The sequence below is a fragment of the Aotus nancymaae genome, unplaced genomic scaffold (assembly GCF_030222135.1).
Source record: "Aotus nancymaae isolate 86718 unplaced genomic scaffold, 86718_ANA_hifiasm-v0.15.2.pri h1tg000033l, whole genome shotgun sequence".
NCBI lineage: Eukaryota > Metazoa > Chordata > Mammalia > Primates > Aotidae > Aotus > Aotus nancymaae.
Window position 1 is genome coordinate 22700378 of NW_026988447.1, and position 19160 is coordinate 22719537.

Genomic DNA, 19160 nt, shown 5'->3' on the forward strand with positions numbered 1-19160 from the left:
AAACCCAAAAGAAGAAAAGGTATTTTTAAAAAGAAGATTCTGGAGAATAGGAGACCCCATGAAAATGCAGTGGAATCAGAAGGGATAGAGCAGCAAACAACTGTCAACATGTAAAAATTGTCTTTCTTTCCGGTGTAGACTTTGTAGAATTTTCACGCATGTCTCTCATAAGCCAATGTCGATGATAATGATATTCATAACAACAACAACAATTACAAATGGCATGTGTGTGGTAATTCCCAGTTGTTTGCTCACATTATTTTGTTTTTAAAAAGAAGGTATGAAACACAAAACAAGCTATTTTAGTAATCACATTAAAACTCCAGAGCCTCGGCCCCAAACCGATGAGCCAGTTTGGCACAAGGAGGAGACAGTAAGCCTGGCATTTGGTATCTGGTTTTGAGTTCAGCTCAGTCATTTTAAGCCTCAAATAAGGCACAAGCCTCCAGGCCCCAAAGTTTCTGATCTTTAATAAGATAACATTATATTGGATGGTCTCTAAGAATCATCGCATCTTTAATATTCTAAGCCTATAATCAATTTTTCCCTGGATGGGCATAAATTTTCATTTTAAATAGGGCACCATTTGGATGTTGAAAAGCTAACTCTGCTTTTTGAAAACATTTCTTATTGCAGCCAGTTGTCTGTTCGGAGGTTTACACTTGGTTTACAAAATCATTATGTTTTCAAGCATGCAGCTAGTGAAGAAAATAATGCTTTCATCACCACCATCTCTATTTGAAACGGAAAATGCTCCCTGAAAAGATTTAAATGAATGTGTGGATTGCATGTATTGTGTAACTACCCCACAGTGTAACAAAGCTAACAAAAACAAGAATCACTTATTAGATGCTGTAAGCCAAGTCTTCTTGAATGCAAGTCTAAGCCAGGAATATCTTTAATTGGCATACATAAATACTTATTATGTTACTTAAAAAGAAGTTTCTACAACACCAGGCAGATTTAGGAAAATGAAGAGCAAGTATCAGACAAGGAAAGACAAGCTAGCTGTGCATCAGCACTGATCGGGTGTGTGTGAGTGTGTGTTTGTATGAATTAGAGAAGGTGGCAATGATGGAAAGACAGGTGTATTCAGGAAGTTATAACATGAAATGATAGGAAACTTGCTTCTTTAACTTGGGACTACAATTCTTCTACACACTTGTTTCTTTTACACACACCTTCAAAGGAGATCTTAAAACCAACAAGGCAGACTTCAAGTGGCATGGGAGAGAGAAAAAAATTCAATGAGAATATTATCTTCAATAGAATATCAGCTTCTAGGCTTTGAGTTCCTGGATATATTTCTCCTTAGTTTCAAGAAAGACTTGTAGCTTATCAATAAGTTACAGACCAATGGAACAGAACAGAGGCCTTGGAGGCAACACCACACATCTACAACCATCCGATCTTTGACAAACCTGACAAAAACAAGCAATGGAGAAAGGATTCCCTGTTTAATAAATGGTGTTGGGAAAACTGGCTAGCCATGTGCAGAAAGCAGAAACTGGACCCCTTCCTGACACCTTACACTAAAATTAACTCCAGATGGATTAAAGACTTAAACATAAGACCTAACACCACAAAAACCCTAGAAGAAAATCTAGGCAAAACCATTTAGGACATAGGCATAGGCAAGGACTTCATAACCAAAACACCAAAAGTATTGGCAACAAAAGCCAAAATAGACAAATGGGACCTAATCAAACTCCACAGCTTCTGCATGGCAAAAGAAACAGTCATTAGAGTGAATCGGCAACCAACAGAATGGGAAAAAATTTTTGCAGCTTACCCATCTGACAAAGGGCTGATATCCAGAATTTACAAAGAACTAAAACAGATTTTCAAGAAAAAAACAAACAAGCCCATTCAAAAGTGGGCGAAGGATATGAACAGACACTTTACAAAAGAAGACATACATGATGAGGCCAACAAACATGAAAAAATGCTCATCATCACTGGTCATTAGAGAAATGCAAATCAAATCTACATTGAGATACCATCTCACGCCAGTTAGAATGGCATTCATTAAAAAATCTGGAGACAACAGATGCTGGAGAGGATGTGGAGAAATAGGAACACTTGTACACTGTTGGTGGGAGTGTAAATTAGTTCAACTATTGTGGAAGACAGTGTGGCGATTCCTCAGGGACGTAGAAATAGAAATTCCATTTGACCCAGCAATCCTATTACTGGGTACATATCCAAAGGATTATAAATCGTTCTACTATGAGGACACATGCAGACAAATGTTCATTGCAGCACAGTTTACAATAGCAAAGACCTGGAACCAACCCAAATGCCCATTGATGATAGACTGGACAGGGAAAATGTGGCATATATACACTGTGGAATACTATGCAGCCATCAAAAACGATGAGTTCACGTCCTTTGTAGGGACGTGGATGAACCTGGAAACCATCATTCTCAGCAAACTGACACAAGAACAGAAAATCAAACACCGCATGTTCTCACTCATAAGTGGGTGTTGAACAATGAGAACACATGGATACAAGGAGGGAAGCACTACACACTGGGGTCTGTTGGGGGGAAATAGGGGAGGGACAGTGGGGGGTGGGGAGTTAGGGAGAGATAGCATGGGGATAAATGCCAGATATAGGTGAAGGGGAGGAAGGCAGCAAATCACACTGCCATGTGTGTACCTATGCAACAATCTTGCATGTTCTTCACTTGTACCCCAAAACCTAAAATGCAATTAAAAAAAGTTATATCCTTTTCCCATGCCCATGATATGCTTTTGTTTTATTTTAGTAGCTTTTTTATTATTCATTCTAAGGATTCTGTTTCATAAGCAAACCTTTTTAAAGTAACATTTTTATTTTGGAGTTGTTTTGGAATTATGAAAAAGTTGCAAGGAGAGTACAGATGACTCCTAAGTCACCCTCACCCTGTTTATCCAATATTAATACCTATATCATTGTGGTATATTTGTCAAAATGAAGATATCAATATTGATATTACTATTAACTAAACTCCAACCTTTGTACAGGTTTTACGTGTTTTTCCATTAAGGTCTTTTTTCTGTTCCCAGACCCAGGTCAGACTCCCACATTGCATTCACCCACTATTTTATGTAGGCAAACAGAAAGGTCTAGGGAAAGACCTACAAATGCCTTTGAGAGGTATTGCCTTTTATCTGGATTTTCCTCATTTTCCTAGAGGTAGTGTTGCACAGTGATGAGCTGAACTCTGCTTTTCTGACTGAGCACTGACTGCCCCCGAGATGGATTTGGCTGCTTCTCCTTGATAGTGCCATTTGCAAACCTCTAGCCATGCACCCACCAGGCTGTACTACACTAGTTTCTTTCACAAATGTTGGGAATCATTTAGCATCAAACGTACCTCTAGGGTGGAGAAACATGGGTTTGATGGTATTGGGTAAAGGAGTGTTGCGGCTATTGTTCATAGCGAGACAAGCTCTAAGGCCCATGAGGCAAGGGATTGGGTCTGTCTTAGTCACTACTGTCTTTCCAGACCCACCTAGTGCCGGGCCCATTGTAGGCTCTCAATACATATTTGTTGAATGAAAGAACGTGTAAAAAGGTGAGAGGCTGCAGAGCTGTAGGAACATTAGCAGAGACAGGGAGCACTGTGGTTGGCCAAGGAAAGGTCTTTGGCCCTCTCAGTCCTCACCAAGGTGGCCTTGGCAGTGATGGGGAAGGAATCTTTTTGACAGGCAGCTCGGAGTCCTTCAGCTGTTCTTAGTTGGAAGCCTCACTTCGCTACATCACACCTGGCTATATTTCAAAGATTAATGAACAGCATCTTGTCAGGTTTAATATATTGCTCTTGGGGAGTTTACTTTGACGATGTAATCATAAATTCCCTGAGCTGCGAATTACACCTTAAGGACTTAAATGAAGTTCTAGTGAAAACTAAAGAAACAGGAATTACTGTAAAATGTAAAAAGTGCCAGTTTTGAGAGAAAACTGTAAATTTTCTAGGACATTAGGTTTCAAAAGAAGGATTACACACAGACTAAACAAAGTAGAAGTCATAAAAATTTAAAGACACCACAAAACATAACAAAAATAAGATCCTTTTTAGTTATGACAGAATTCTAAAAGGAAACTTACACCGAATTGTGCCACCCAAGCAGAGCTATTAATTAACCTAATGAGAAAATATATTCCATTTCCACAGCCAAAGCATGTCAGGAAGCCTTTGACATTTTAAAATGAAGAAGAAGAAAAGAGGAAAGACGGAGAGAGAGAGGAGGAGAAAAGAAAGAAAGGAAAGAAGGAAGGAAAGGAAGGAAGGGAAAAAGGAAGGAAATTGCACAATTCTAAAAAGTGCTAATTGTTAACTTATCAGTTCAGGAAATCTGAGGTACTTTTGACAATATCTTCAAAGACCTCCTGGGGAAAATTTTATAATTTTTGCGTAAACAAAATGTGGATTACAAAAGTGGTATTGGGAAAAAGAAGTTGGAGTCAAGGGAACCATTAGGAAACCAAGGATGGGAATCTCAAGTGTAAGCTCAGCTACTGACCTCTGGGCAGAACTTCACAAGCTGAACTTGAGCAATGAAGGGAGATCAAGCAAAGGCCTCCCTTCATCTCGCCCCCCTGAAGCTGCATTGACCCAAATAAAGACTGACACAAACCATGGAGATTTGTATCCTGAAACAAAACCGTAAACCCCCTCCCAATTTTTTTTTTAACTCAATTCTTGGTATAGTACTTAAAAATAAATCACTTTCTGTTTCTTAGTAATTTTATTGCTCTATGATTAATGTTGCTTACCTTATAACCAAATTTGTTTTCTCTCTAGATTGTCATTCTGCTATCTCCCTTCTTCCTCAGTCCCCTCAATACCCTAAATCTCTCTGCCCGCCCTTAGTAAGGCTTGAAGTTAGTTATGAGAGTGAAGTGACACCTGGGCAATTCACAGACGCTTTCCTTTTTCCACCTGAGAAATGCGGATAATAACATTTCCCATATATTTCACAGAAGTTGTTTCAAGGATTAGTAAAGTCATATGAGCAGAGCGCTTTGAGGTCCTTAGATGAAAAGGGTTATAGTAGTCTAACATGTTATTAGTCAGCGTTATTCAAATTGCTGCACGGTCTTGTACTAGCATAGTTATAATCGCGAAGGTATTCGTCAGGGGTTTATGTATTTCTCCCCAAGATTACTCTTAAAACTGAAATTGCGAAGTAGTCCCAGTTGTGAAAGTTGAAACCAGAGTAGGTATGAAGGCTCTAGGCCTGGTTCACAGGCGTCCCAGGTGGTGTTATGTGGCGTGGACAGGCTCCAGATTCTACCTTCTCTGGTGACCTGCCCTTTTGAACTTTCAAAAGTGACAGTTAACAGGGTCCTGGCGGTCCTGGAAATTTTGCCACAAAATCTGAGGCCTCAGGTATTTTTTCAGTGTATGCTGGGAAGGCAGTCTAATTCTTACTAACCTTATTGATCCTGCTAATCATTTTAGGAGGTCATTTATTTGACTTACTCCATTTAAGAAGAAGAAATTGACTCTTGAGTCCACTACTTTTCAGCCTGAGATAATACTGAGCTTTCTATGTACCTCCTATTAGGGATAAAACCACAAGGCCACTGAAAATGCCCAAAGATGTGCCTAGACTTCAAGAATTCCAATGACCCTTGGTCTGGTATCTATACCTGGGCATTAAGAACCCAGCTTTCAGGATATTAGACTTGTCCAAAGATCATGTTATTGAACCAGATCATTAAATGAGGACTGAAGGGATTAATCTTTTTAAATGTGAAAACATAGTGAGGTTTTCTTATGGGAGTTGTACCTTATGATGAGGATAAAGCATTTTGAAATAGATTTAAACTCTAAACTCTAGATTGGTATTAGATAAATCAAAATTTCTGATTCTAGAACTGTTAATTATTAGATCAAAATCTGGAGACTGGCTGAAATCCTTTAGTTCACCAAAGTGAGTCAATCTTGATAATGCCATGGTTATTAACCTTTAGCATCCATCCGTTAGAATCTCCCGGAGGGCCTATTAACAATGCAGATTACTGGGCTTTACCCCTAGAATTTCTAGTCCAGTATGGCCTTAGGTAGGGTCTGATAATTAGCATTATTAACAAATTCCCAGGTGATATGGTTCGGAACTGTGTCCCCATCACATCTCATGTCGAATTGTAATCTCCAATCTTGGAAGTGGGGCCTGGTAGGGGGTCATTGGGTCATGGGGATTTTCTCATGAAATCCTTCTTCGCAGTGTTCTCATGACAGTAAGTTCTCATGAGATCTGCTTGTTTAGAAGTGTGCAGCACCTCCCCTCAGCTCTCTCCTACTCCTGCTCCCACTATGTGAGACATCTCGCTTCCTCTTTGCCTTTAGCCAAGATTGCTAAGTTTCCTGAGGTCTTACCAGAAGCTGAGCAGATTCCAGCATCATGCTTCCTGTACAGCCTATGGAACCATGAGACAATTAGACTTATTTTCTTTATAAATTACCCATTCTCAGGTATTTCTTTACAGCAATGTGATAACGGGCATAATAACTCAGGTAAGGCTAATGCTGGGGGCCAAGCTTTGAGAACCAAAGTATGCTCTTGGAGCAGGTCATTGACATCAGCTGGAAGCTTGTTAGGAAGGCATTCTTCGGCCCCATTCCTGATCTGCTGTATCTGCATCTGCATTTCAGAAGGTGGTAACTCAGGTGATTAGTATGCATATTAACATTTGAGAAGTGCCTTTGTAGATGTTCCTGTGTATTCATTATTATCCCATGATCTTTGAGATATTCTGGATTCTCAAGATGGAGAGCTCCCTGAGCCACATAACTCTCTGAATACAGCTCTCACTGAATGTGACCAAGAACCTCCTGGGAATAAACAGCACAATATGATCTAGTTGTTACTCTGCTCTTACTCGTGTCTCATCAAAGAGTATGTTGAGACCTATAAAAATGTCCAGTGAACAAAATCAAATGGCTTAAGAACAATGACAAGCTTGCATTTACTGTAGGAACTAAAAACACAGGAGAGACTCCAGTAATCTGTAATCATGAGTGGTGTGACTCTTTGAGCCAGAATCCCATGAGTCAGATGAGGCTCATGAGTGTCCACATTTTAGTCCCATTGTGCAATTCTATGCAGCAGAAATGTCAATGCTACTCTAGGCAAGGCTGGGTGCAGCTCCCTGTGTGTCGAGACAGGTGTTCAACATCCAATAACACTGTCCTGGACCTCAGCAACCCAGAGAAACATGTAAATGAAACTTAAACAATTATGATAAGAACCAGTTGACCATCTGGTCCACCCTTTCCCATATCATCCCCCCATCTCTACTTCCCTTCTTTGCTTACAGAGCTGAAATTCCTGGGAATGTCTTTAGAATTACAACTACTATTTAAAAAAATAGACTCCACAGACCTCAGAAACCAGGGAAGATTTATTGAAGGCCAGGACACAAAGACTTTACCTAGAAGGACCCATCATGATATACAGTTAAGGACAGGGTTTGAAGATTACAGTTTATTAAAAGTGCAGAGTTTTCTACTATATTAAACCTTTGTTATATCTCTTTTATTGTTTTTCATTGTTCTAGCAAATCATTAATTCAACAAGTACATACTCAATGTTGGAGTTTGTGAAAAAGTACAAAAATAAAGCTCTTTGGAGGGAACATAAATGTGAACATTAAAATAAATACCAAAACAGAGTGCAAGGTTGAGAGAATTCAGGACCAGATGTCTTGATCACTAAGAAACCTTGTAAAGAATAAGATACCAGTCACTGAGGTGTAGAACACATGGGCCATAGCAGTGTGAACAGAAAGTGGTAATTGGGGCTGTGGCTGCATTGTTTCTTGATGTTATCCCATTTTAATTTCCAATGGACACATAAGCCCCTTATTCGAATTAACCATCATCCACAGAGGAACTTGTGGAATGGAGGGAGAGCCTTGGAATCAATGCAGCTGGAGTAGTGGGTATGGACTGGTGTGTGTCAGTGGTTTTGAATCTCCCAAGCACTTTCTAATGCACTTAAATGAAACTCAAACTTCTTATTCACCCTACAAGACCTTGTGTAATTGTATCCTGTCTACATCTTCAATTTCATTTTTTTCCTTTGCTTTCAATATTTCAGCCATTCTGATGGCCAGGACCAGTCTGTTTCTCCCTCCAGGTCTTGATTTTGCTTCTTTCTCAAATATCCCCTGCAAACTCCTCACATCCTTGTCCTGAGATGGGATTTCTGTGACCTCCCTGTTTAGAGTAGCTGTCACTCCCAGTTACTGTCTTTGTCATCACCCCATTCCTTTCCTTCTTAACTCTTCTATCAATAACTATGCAACAAATTACTACAAACCATAGTGAGTTAAAGCAAAAGCAATACTTTGATCATTTTCATAGGTTTTTCAGGGCAGAAATTGGAGAAAGACTTGGCATAGCAGCCTCTGCTTCGAGTCTTTCGTGCCATCGCAGTCAGTGGGTGACTGGAGCTGGGACAGCACAAGGCTGTTGTGGCTGGGGCAGGCTGAACGTGACCTTCATGTAATCTCATGGTCTCCCCAGTGGAGCTAGTTTTAGCTTTTTCACAGCATAGTAGCCTCAAGGTAGTTAAATTGCTTACACGGTGGCCAAAGCCTTCAAGAGCCAACGGTTCCTGTGAGCAAGGTGCAAGTTTCATTGTTTTATATGACTTAGCTTTAAAGTCACTTAGCATCATTTCTACTTTTTGTTGGTCCAGATTCAAGAACGGAGGAATAAGACTCCACATCTTCATAGGGAATGATTCCAGGAAACATGTGGGATGGGAGATCTTGTTGCATCCAACCTTGGAAAACGTGATCTGCCACAGTGTTATTTATTGCAATATGTAGGTATTGTGTTTATTGTTAATTTCTCTAATAGGCCTCCCTCCTTGGAATATGCATTCTCTGAGGCCTGGATCATTGCCTATCTTGGTTATTCCTATACTGCTAGCCCAAAGTGGGTGTGCAATTATGGTTTAGTGGAATATTGAATGAACACCCAAATGACAGGATTAATTGATGTTTCAATTTAATTCTTTTATGGAATTAAAACACGTTAGTTTTGAAATAGTCTTTCCCCCTTGGGCCATCCATTTTCATAAGGCTGGAGTAATAACTACACAACAGCAATAAGAAGTTTTTCTTACATCTTCTTCCTTTCAAGTTGACATCTGTCCAATGCTCTTAAGTTTTTATTTAAAAGACACAAACATTCTGAGGCTTTTCCTCTGCTCCTTGGTCTTCTTATTCTAGAAGGCTACAACTCACACCCACTCTTTTTTTTTCAACTTTTAAGTTCAGCAATATATGTTCAGGTTTGTTACAGGTAAACCTGTGTCATGGGCATTCGTTGTACAGATTATTTCATCACCCAGGTATTAGGCCTAGTACCCATTAGTTATTTTTCCTGATCCTCTCCCTCCTCTCACCCTTTACCCCAATGTGTGTTGTTTCCCTCTATGTGTTCATGTGTTCTCAACATTTAGCTCCCACTTATAAGTGAGAACATGGGTCATTCGGTTTTTTGTTTCTACGTTAGTTTGCTAAGGATAATGGCCTCCAGCTGCATCTGTGTTTCTGCGAAGGACATGATCTTGTTCTTTGTTATGGCTGCATAGTATTCCATGGTGTATATGTACCACATTTTCTTTAGCCAGTCTATCATTGATGGGCATTTAGGTTGATTACATGTCTTCACTATTGTAAATAGTACCACAATGAACATATGTGTGCATGTGTCTTTATTATAGAATTATTTATATTCCTTTGAGTATATACCTAGTAATGGGATTGCTAGGTTGAATGATATTTCTATCTTTAGGACTTTAAGGAATTGCCACACTGACTTCCACAATGGTCGAACTAATTCACACTCCCATTAACAATGTATAAACATTCTTTTTTCTCCACAATTTCGTCAGCATCTGTCATTGTTTGAATTTTTAATAACAGCTATTCTGATTGATGTGAGATGGTATCTCATTGTGGTTTTGATTTGCATTTCTCTAATGATGAGTGCTATTGAGCTCTTTTTCATGTGATTCTTAGCCGCCTGCATGTCTACTTTTGAAAAGTGTTCGTTCATGTCTTTTGTCCACTTTTTAATGAAGTTGTTTGTATTTTTTCTTGTAAATTTATTTAACTTCCTTATAGATACTGGATATTAGACCTTTGTTGGATGCATAGTTTGCAAAAATTTTCTCCTGTTCTCTGGGTTTTTCTCTGTTGATAGTTTCTTTTGCTGTGCAGAAGCTCTTTAGTTTAATTGGAAGCCATGTGTCAATTTTTGCTTTTGTTGCAACTGCTTTTGGCATCTTCATCATGAAATCTTTTTTAGTGTTTATGTCCAGAATGGTATCGCCCAGATTGTTTACTAGAGTTTTTATAGTTTTGGGTTTTACATTTAAGTCTTTAATCCATCTTGATTTAATTTTTGTATATGGCGTAAGGAAGGTATATGGTGTATCCAGTTTCAATCGTCTGCATATAGCTAGCCAATTATGTTAGCACCATTCATTAAATAGGAAGTCCTTTTGTCATTGTTTGTTTTTATCAGGTTCATTGAACATCAGATAGTTGTAGGTGTGCAGTCTTATTTCTGGGTTCTCTATTCTGTGCGATTGCCAGACCTACTTCTTAGAGATGCAACCTCTGCTAATAAGTACCTTCCTTTCTTCTGCCCAATCTAGTTTTTCCAGCAGCACTCTAAGTTCTCCAATACAGGGTAATGAGTATGTCACATGAATTCTCTGCTATACACACATAATTCAATGAACATTGGATCACATTTTACCTAGCCAGCTACTGAAACATTTGGCCACTGATTAGGTGTGCATATAAATGTTCAGGTCTGGGTAGGGAACTATTTTGTGGACATTTTTTACTCTAGTTTTCCCTTTCAATTAGCTCAACTGTTTATTCCCTATGACTCACATGTTTTGTGAAATTGCCTGGAAAGGCATTTGGTGACAAGTGGAATTGAGGTGAAATAGGTCTAGACAAAGTTACCCAAGTGAACGTTAAAAATTCTGTTTGGGGTTCTCAGAACAACTCTTAGGGATGCTGTGCAAAATGCATTTGACTGTTTCCCTAAAGAATAATAATGATGTATCTTTACATGGTGGTTTTTAGCTTAATATATCTTAAAAGTACTAGCATTGCTGGTTTTTTTTTCTGTAATGAGTATAGAAGCAAATTGGATCATGAAATAACTCCAGTAGTATGAAGTACTGATCTTGAGAAGCCATGTATGTCTGTGGCAATATTCATGTATATCTTATTAGAAAATTTAACTTATGGGAAGTTAAATGAATACATTCTGTTTGGGGTAGTATGGCAATGTCATATTTTTATTGACTCAGGCTACCTGCCTAAAAAAAAACTTCTTTGAATCTGGGTATAGACAGGCCTCATTTTATTGTGCTTTGCTTTATTGATCTCCACAGATATGTTTTTTACACATTGAGAGTTTGTAGCAACTCTGTGTCAAGCAAGTTTATTGGGACCAGTTTTACAACAGGATGTGCTTACTTGGTGTCTTTGTCACATTTTGGCAATTCTTGCAATACTTCAAACTTTATTATTATTATTATTATATCCCTTATGGTGATTTGTGATTAGTGATCTTTGACGATCTATTGTAATTTTTTTGGGGTACTGTAAATCATGCCTGTTTAGGATACTGAACTTAATAAATGTTATGTGCATTCTGACTACTCACCAACTTGCTGTTCCCCTATCTGTTTTCCTTTCCTCAGGTCTCTCTATTCCCTGAGACCCAATAATATTGAAATTAGGCCAATTAACAACTGTACAATTACCTCTAAGTGTTCAAATGAAAAAAAATAAAATCAAGAAAAGTCACATGTCTCTCATCTAAATAAAAGATAAAAGGATTAAGCTTAGTAAGGAAGGCATGTTTAAAGCTGAGATTGGCTGAAAACCAGGCCTTTTGCACAAAACATTTAGCCAAGTTGTGGATGCAAAGAAAAAGTTCTTGAAGGAAATGAAAAGTGCCACTCCAGTAAACACACAAATCATAAGAAAGAGAAACAACCTTATTGCTGATATGGAGAAAGTTTTAGTGGCCTGAATAGAAGATCAAACCAGCCACAACATTCCCTTCACCTAAAGCCTAATCTAGAGCAAGGCCCAACTCTCTTCAATGCCATAAGGGTTGAGAAAGGTGAGGAAGTTTCAGAAGAAAAATTTGAAGGTAGCAGAGGTTGGTTCATGAGGTTTAAGGAAAGAAGTTGTCTGCATAATGTAAAAGTACAAGATAAAGTAGCAAGGGCTGATGGAGAAGATGCAGCAAGTTATCCAAAAAATCTAGCTAAGATAACTGATGAAGGTGGTTACAATAAAAAACAAATTTTCATTGTGGACAAAACAGCTTTCTATTGGAAGAAGATGTCACCTAGGACTTTCATAGCCAGAGAGGAGAAATCAATGAGTGGCTTCAAAGCTGCAAAGGACAGATTGACTTTCGTTAGGGGCTAATGCAGCTTTTTACTTAAAGTTAAAACCAATGCTCATTCACCATTCCCCAAATCCAAAGGCCCTTAAGAATTATGCTAAATCTACTCTGCATGTGCTCCGCTAATGGAATAAAAACAACCTGAATGACAGCACATCTGTTTACAGCATTGTTTCCTGAATATTTTAAGCCCACTTTTGAGATCTACTGCTTAGCAAAAAGATTTCTTTCAAAATATTACTGCTCATTGACAATGTACCTGGTCACACAGGAGCTCTGATGAAAATATTTAAGGAGGCTAATGGTATTTTCAGTTCTGTTATCACACCATCTATTCTGTAGCCCATGAATCAAAAAGTCCTTTGAACTTTCAAGTCATATCATTTAAAAAATACATTTCATAAGGCTATAGCTACCACAGATAGCAATTCCTCTGATGGATCTGGGCAAGGTAAATGGAAAATTTTCTGGAAAGGACTCACCATTTTAGATGTCATTATGAACATTCATGATTCATGGGAGGAGGTCAGAATATCAACATTAGCAGGGAGGAATGCTGGAAAAATGAATTCCAACCCTCCTGGATGACTTTGAGGGGTTCAAGACTTCATTGAAGGAAGTAACGACAGATATGGTAGAAATAGCAAGAGAAATAGAATTAGAAGTGAAGCCTGAAGATGTGACTGAATTACTGCAATCTCATGGTAAAACTTGATTTTATGAGGAGTTGCTTCTTGTGAATGAGCAAAGAAAGTGGTTTCTTGAGATGAAATCACCTGGCAAAGATGCTATGAACATTGTTGAAAGGACAACAAATGATTTAGAATATTACATCAATGTAGCTGATAAAGCAGCACCAGAGTTAGAGAGGATTGATTCCAATATGAAAGAACTTCTGCTGTGGGTAAAATGCTATCAAACAGCATTGCATGCTACAGAGAAAACTGTCATGAAAGGAAGTATCAGTTAATGCAGCAAAATTCATTGTTTTCCTTTTTTAAGAAATTTCCATAGCAACTCCAAACTTCAGTGACAAGTACCTTGATTAGTCAGCAGTCATCAACACAGAGGCAAAACCCCACACCAGCAAGAAGATTATGACTTGCTGAAGACTCAGTTGATTGTTAGCATTTTTTTAGCAATAAAGCATTTTGATTAGGTATATACATTGTTTATTTAGGTATAATGCTATTTCATACATAATATACTACAGTATAGTATAAACATAACTTTTAAAAAAAGTTTAATGTGACTTAATTTTGTTTTATTATTATTATTATTACTTTTAGGAAGCTTCTTGTTACTTTTGTTTAACTTTTATTTTAGAGTCCTCTAGATGTACGTGTGCAGTTTTGTTATAGAGGTAAATTGCATATCACAGAGGTTTGGTGTACAAATTATTTTATCACCCAGGTGATGAGCATAATACTTAGTGAGTAGTGTTTTTTTTTTTTTTTTTTTAATTGAAACTGTCCTCCCTGTCTCTACTCTTAAGTAGACTCATTAGTCTTTCCTTTTTTTGTATTCATGAGTACTCAGTGTTTGGCTCCTACTTATAAGTGAGAACATGGGTATTTAGCTTTCTGTTCCTGTGTTAGTTCACTTAGGATAACAGCCTCCATCTTCATCCATGTTGCTGCAAAAGATATGGTCGCATTTGGGGGGATCCCAAGATGGCTGAATAAGAGGCAGCTCCAGAAAGCAGCTCCCAGTGAGAGAGACACAGAAGCCGAGCAGTCTCCACAATTCCAAATGAAGTACCATGTTCATTTTGTGGGTCTGGTTGGACAATGGGTATAAACTAAATAGGGCAAGTTGAGGCAAGGTGGGGCACTGCCCCACCCAGGAGATGCGTGCAACCGACCAGAGGACTGGGGGATCTCCCTCTCTGGGACTTTGGTTCAGATACAGCACTCCACTCAAGCCCTCTACAACCCACAGAACAGGAGATCTTTGCTGGGCTGAAAAGCCTCAGTGAGCTGCCTAAATAGGGCAGAACAGCAAATTTGGCTGGTGCCGGGGCTGTCAGCATAGATCTAGGTGGAAGCACTGGCTGATGCTGAGAAAGCCAAAAAGCCAGAGGGATGGAGCTACCCATCCCCCAGTAAGAAGGGAAACTGAACACAGGGAAATAGCCCAAATGGCAGGACGGTCCCACCCCCCATCCCGCACAAAGCCCAGCAGCCTAAAAAACTCTCACTCCAGAGTTATGCACCCAGAACATCAGTTAAAAAGCGACCAGGAATGATCAAGCTTGGCAGAGGGAAGGGAAGCCATCATTACAGAAGCCTGCCTAATTTTCCTGAGTAAATAAAAGATGCAGCTGCTCCACTGAATCAGCGGCAGCCCAGCAGCACCTCTGCAGGCAGACAAAGGAAAGGCCACCTCCTCAAGCAGCTACCTGAGATCAAAACTATATAAATCAAAGAGATGGGAATAAACCAGCATGAGAAGAATGAAACCATCAAAAACCAGAACATCTCTCTCCCACCACGAGATCACAACTCCTCACCAGCAAGGGAACAAAGCAGGACGGAGAACTAATTTGATGAATTGAAAGAAGCAGGCTTCAGAAGGTAGGTAATAACAAACTTCTCTGAGTTAAAGGAACATGTTCTATCCCAATGCAAAGAAACTAAAAACCTTGAAAAAAGGTTAGATGAAATGCTACCTAGAATAACCAGCTTAAGAGAAGAACATGAACATGATGGAGATGAAGAACACAGCACAAGAACTTCATGAAGCATACACAAGTTTCAAAAGCCAAATAGATCAAGCAGAAGAAAGGATATCAGAGATTGAAGATCACTTCAATGAAATGAAATAAGAAGGCAAGAAAAGAGAACAAAGAGTGAAATAAATGAGCAAAGCCTTGAAAAAATATAGGATTATGTGAAAAGACCTAATATACGCCCAATCAGTGTACCAGAAGATGATGGGGAGAATGAATCCAAGCTGGAAATCACTCTTCAGGATATTATCCAGGAGAACTTCCCCAACCTAGTAAGGCAGGCCAACACTCAAGTCCAGGAAATACAGAGAACACCACAAAGATACTCCTCTAGAAGAGCAACCCCAAAGCACATAATCATCAGGTTCACCAGGGTTGAAACAAAGAAAAAATACTAAGGGGAGCCAGAGAGAAAGGTTTGGTCATCCACAAAGGGGAGCACATCAAACTCACAGTGGATCTCTTGGCAGAAACCCTGCAAGCCATAAGAGAGTGGGGGTCAATATTCAACATCCTTAAAGAAAAGACCTTTCAACCCAGAATTTCATATTGAGCCAAACTAAGCTTCATAAGTGATGGAGAAATGAAATTCTTTATGGACAAGCAATTGCTGAGAGATTTTGTCACTACCAGACATGCCCTATAAGAACTCCTGAAGGAAGCACTAAACACAGAAAGGAAAAACCAGTACCAGCCACTGCAAAAAAGAACCAAATGGTAAAGACCAACAACACAATGAAGAAATTATGCCAACCAAAGGGCAAAGCAACCAACCAGTAATAAAATGGCAGGATCAAATTCACACATAACAATATTAACATTAAACATAAATGGACTAAATGCCCCAATCAAAAGACACAGACTGGCAAGTTGGATAAAAACCCAAGAACCATTGGTGTACTGTATTCAGGAGACCCATCTCCCATGCAAAGACACACAAAGACTCAAAATAAAGGGATGGAAGATTTACCAAGCAAATGGAGAGCAAAAAATAAAAATAAGCAGGGGTTGTAATCCTAGTCTCTGATAAAATGGACTTTAAACCAACAAACATCAAAAGAGACAAAGAAGGGCATTACATAATGGTAAAAGGATCAATACAACAAGAAGAGCTAAGGATCCTAAATATATATGAACCCAATACAGGAGCACCCAGATACATAAAGCAAGTTCTTAATGACTTAAAAAGAGACTTAGACTCCCACACAATAATAGTGGGAGACTTTAACACTCCACTGTCAATATTAGACAGATCAACAAGACAGAAAATCAACAAGGAAATCCAGGACTTGAATGCAGATCTGGACCAAGCAAACTTAATAGATATTTACAGAATTCTTAACCCCAAATCCACAGAATATATCTTTTTCTCAGCACCACATCACACTTACTCTAAAATCGACCATATAATTGGAAGTAAATCACTCCTCAGCAAATGCAAAAGAAAGGAAATCATAACAAACTGTCTCTCAGACCACACTGCAATCAAATTAGCACTCAGGAATAAGAAACTAACTCAAAAACGCACAACTTCATGGAAAATCAACAACTGGCTCCTGAATGTAGACTGGATAAACAATGAAATGAAGGCAGAAATAAAGATGTTCTTTGAAACCAACAAGAACAAAGACAGAACATACCAGAATCTCTGGGACACATTTAAAGCAGTGTCTAGAGGGAAATTAACAGCAATAAATGCCCACATGAGGAGGAAGGAAAGGTCTAAAATTGGCACCCTATCATAAAAATTGAAAGAGTTAGAGGAGCAAGATAAAAAAAAAAACCCAAAAGCTAGCAGAAGACAAGAAATAACTAAGGTCAGAACAGAACTGAAGGAGATAGAGACACCAAAAACCCTTCAAAGAATCAACAAATCCAGGAACTAGTTTTTAAAAAGATCAGCAAAATAGATAGACCACTAGCCAGACTAATAAAAAAGAAAAGAGAGAAGAATTAAATAGATGCAATAAAAAATGATAAAGGGGACATCACCACTGACTCCACAGAAATACAAACTACCATCAGAGATTACTACAAAAAATTCTATGCACACAAGCCAGTAAATCTGGAAGAAATGGTTAAATTCCTGGACACTTGCACTCTCCCAAGACTAAACCAGGAAGAAGTTGAATCCCTGAATAGACCAATAACAAGGACTGAAGTTGAGGCAGGAATTAATGGCCTGCCAACTAAAAAAAGCCGAGGTCCAGATGGGTTTATAGATGAATTCTACCAGACGTACAACAAGGAGCTGGTACCATTCCTTCTGAAACTATTCCAAACAATCCAAAAAGAGGGAATCCTCCCCAACTCATTTTATGAGACTAACATCATCCTAACACCAAAACTGGGTAGAGACGCAACTGAAAAAGAAAACATCAGGCCAATATCCATGATGAACATCAATGCAAAAATCTTCAATAAAATACCAGCAAACAAAATGCAACAGCAAATCAAAAAGCTTATTCATCATGATCAAGTAGGTGTCATCCCGGGGATGCAAGGCTGGTTCAACAAACACAAGTCTATAAATGTAATCCATCACATAAACAGAACCAAAGACAAAAACCACATGATTATTTCAGTAGATGCAGAGAGTGCCTTTGACAAAATTCAACAACCCTTTATGTTAAAAACTCTCAATAAACTAGTTATCGATGGTATGTATCACAAAATAATAAAAGCTATTTATGACAGACCGACAGCCAATATCATACTGAATGGGCAAAAACTGGAAGCATTCCTTTTGAAATCTGGCACTAGACAAGGATGCCCTCTCTCACCACTCCTATTCAATATAGTATTGAAGTCCTAGCCAGAGCAATCAGGCAAGAAAAAGAAATAAAGCATATTCAATTAAGAAAAGAGGAAGCCAAATTGTCTCTATTTGCAGATGACATGATTGCATATTTAGAAGACCCCATTGTCTCAACCTAAAATTTCCTGAAACTGATAAGCAACTTCAGCAAAGTCTCAGGATACAAAATCAATGTGCAGAAATCACAAGCATTTCTATACACCAATAACAGACAGAGAGCCAAATTAAAAGTGAACTGCCATTCACAATTGCTAAAAGAGAATAAAATACCTAGGAATACAACTAACAAAATATGTAAAGGACCTCTTCAAGGAGAACTACAAACCACTGCTCAATGAAATAAGAGAGGACACAAACAGATGGAAAAACATTCCATGCTCATGGTCGGGAAGAATCAACATTGTGAAAATGTCCATACTGCCCAAAGTAATTTATAGATTCAACACTGTACCCATCAAACTACCATTGACCTTCCCAGAACTGGAAAAAACCACTACAAACTTTATATGGATCCAGAAGAGAGCCCACATAGCCAAAACAATCCTAAACAAAAAGAACAAAGCTGGAGACATCATGCTGCCTGACTTCAAACTATACTACAAGGCCATAGTAATCAAAACAGTATGGTACTGGTACCAAAACAGAGACATAGACCAGTGGAACAGAACAGAGGCCTCAGAAGCAACACCACACATCTACAAGCATCTGATCTTTGACAAACCTGACAAAAACAAGCAATGGGGAAAGGATTCCCTGTTTAATAAATGATGTTGGAAAAACTGTCTAGTAATGTGCAGAAAGCAGAAACTGGACCCCTTCCTGACACCTTACACTAAAATTAACTCCAGCTGGATTAAAGATCTAAACATAAGGCCTAACACCATAAAAATCCTAGAAGAAAACTTTGGCAAAACCATTCAGGACATAGGCATAGGCAAGGAATTCATGGCTAAAACACCAAAAGCAATGGCAACAAAAGCCAAAAATAGACAAATGGGATCTAATTAAACTCCAGAGCTTCTGTACAGCAAAGGAAACAATCATTAGAGCAAACTCTCAACCAACTGAATGGTAAAAAATTTTTGCAATCTACCCATCTGACAAAGGGCTATTCTACAAAGAACTAAAACATATTTATAAGAAAAAGAC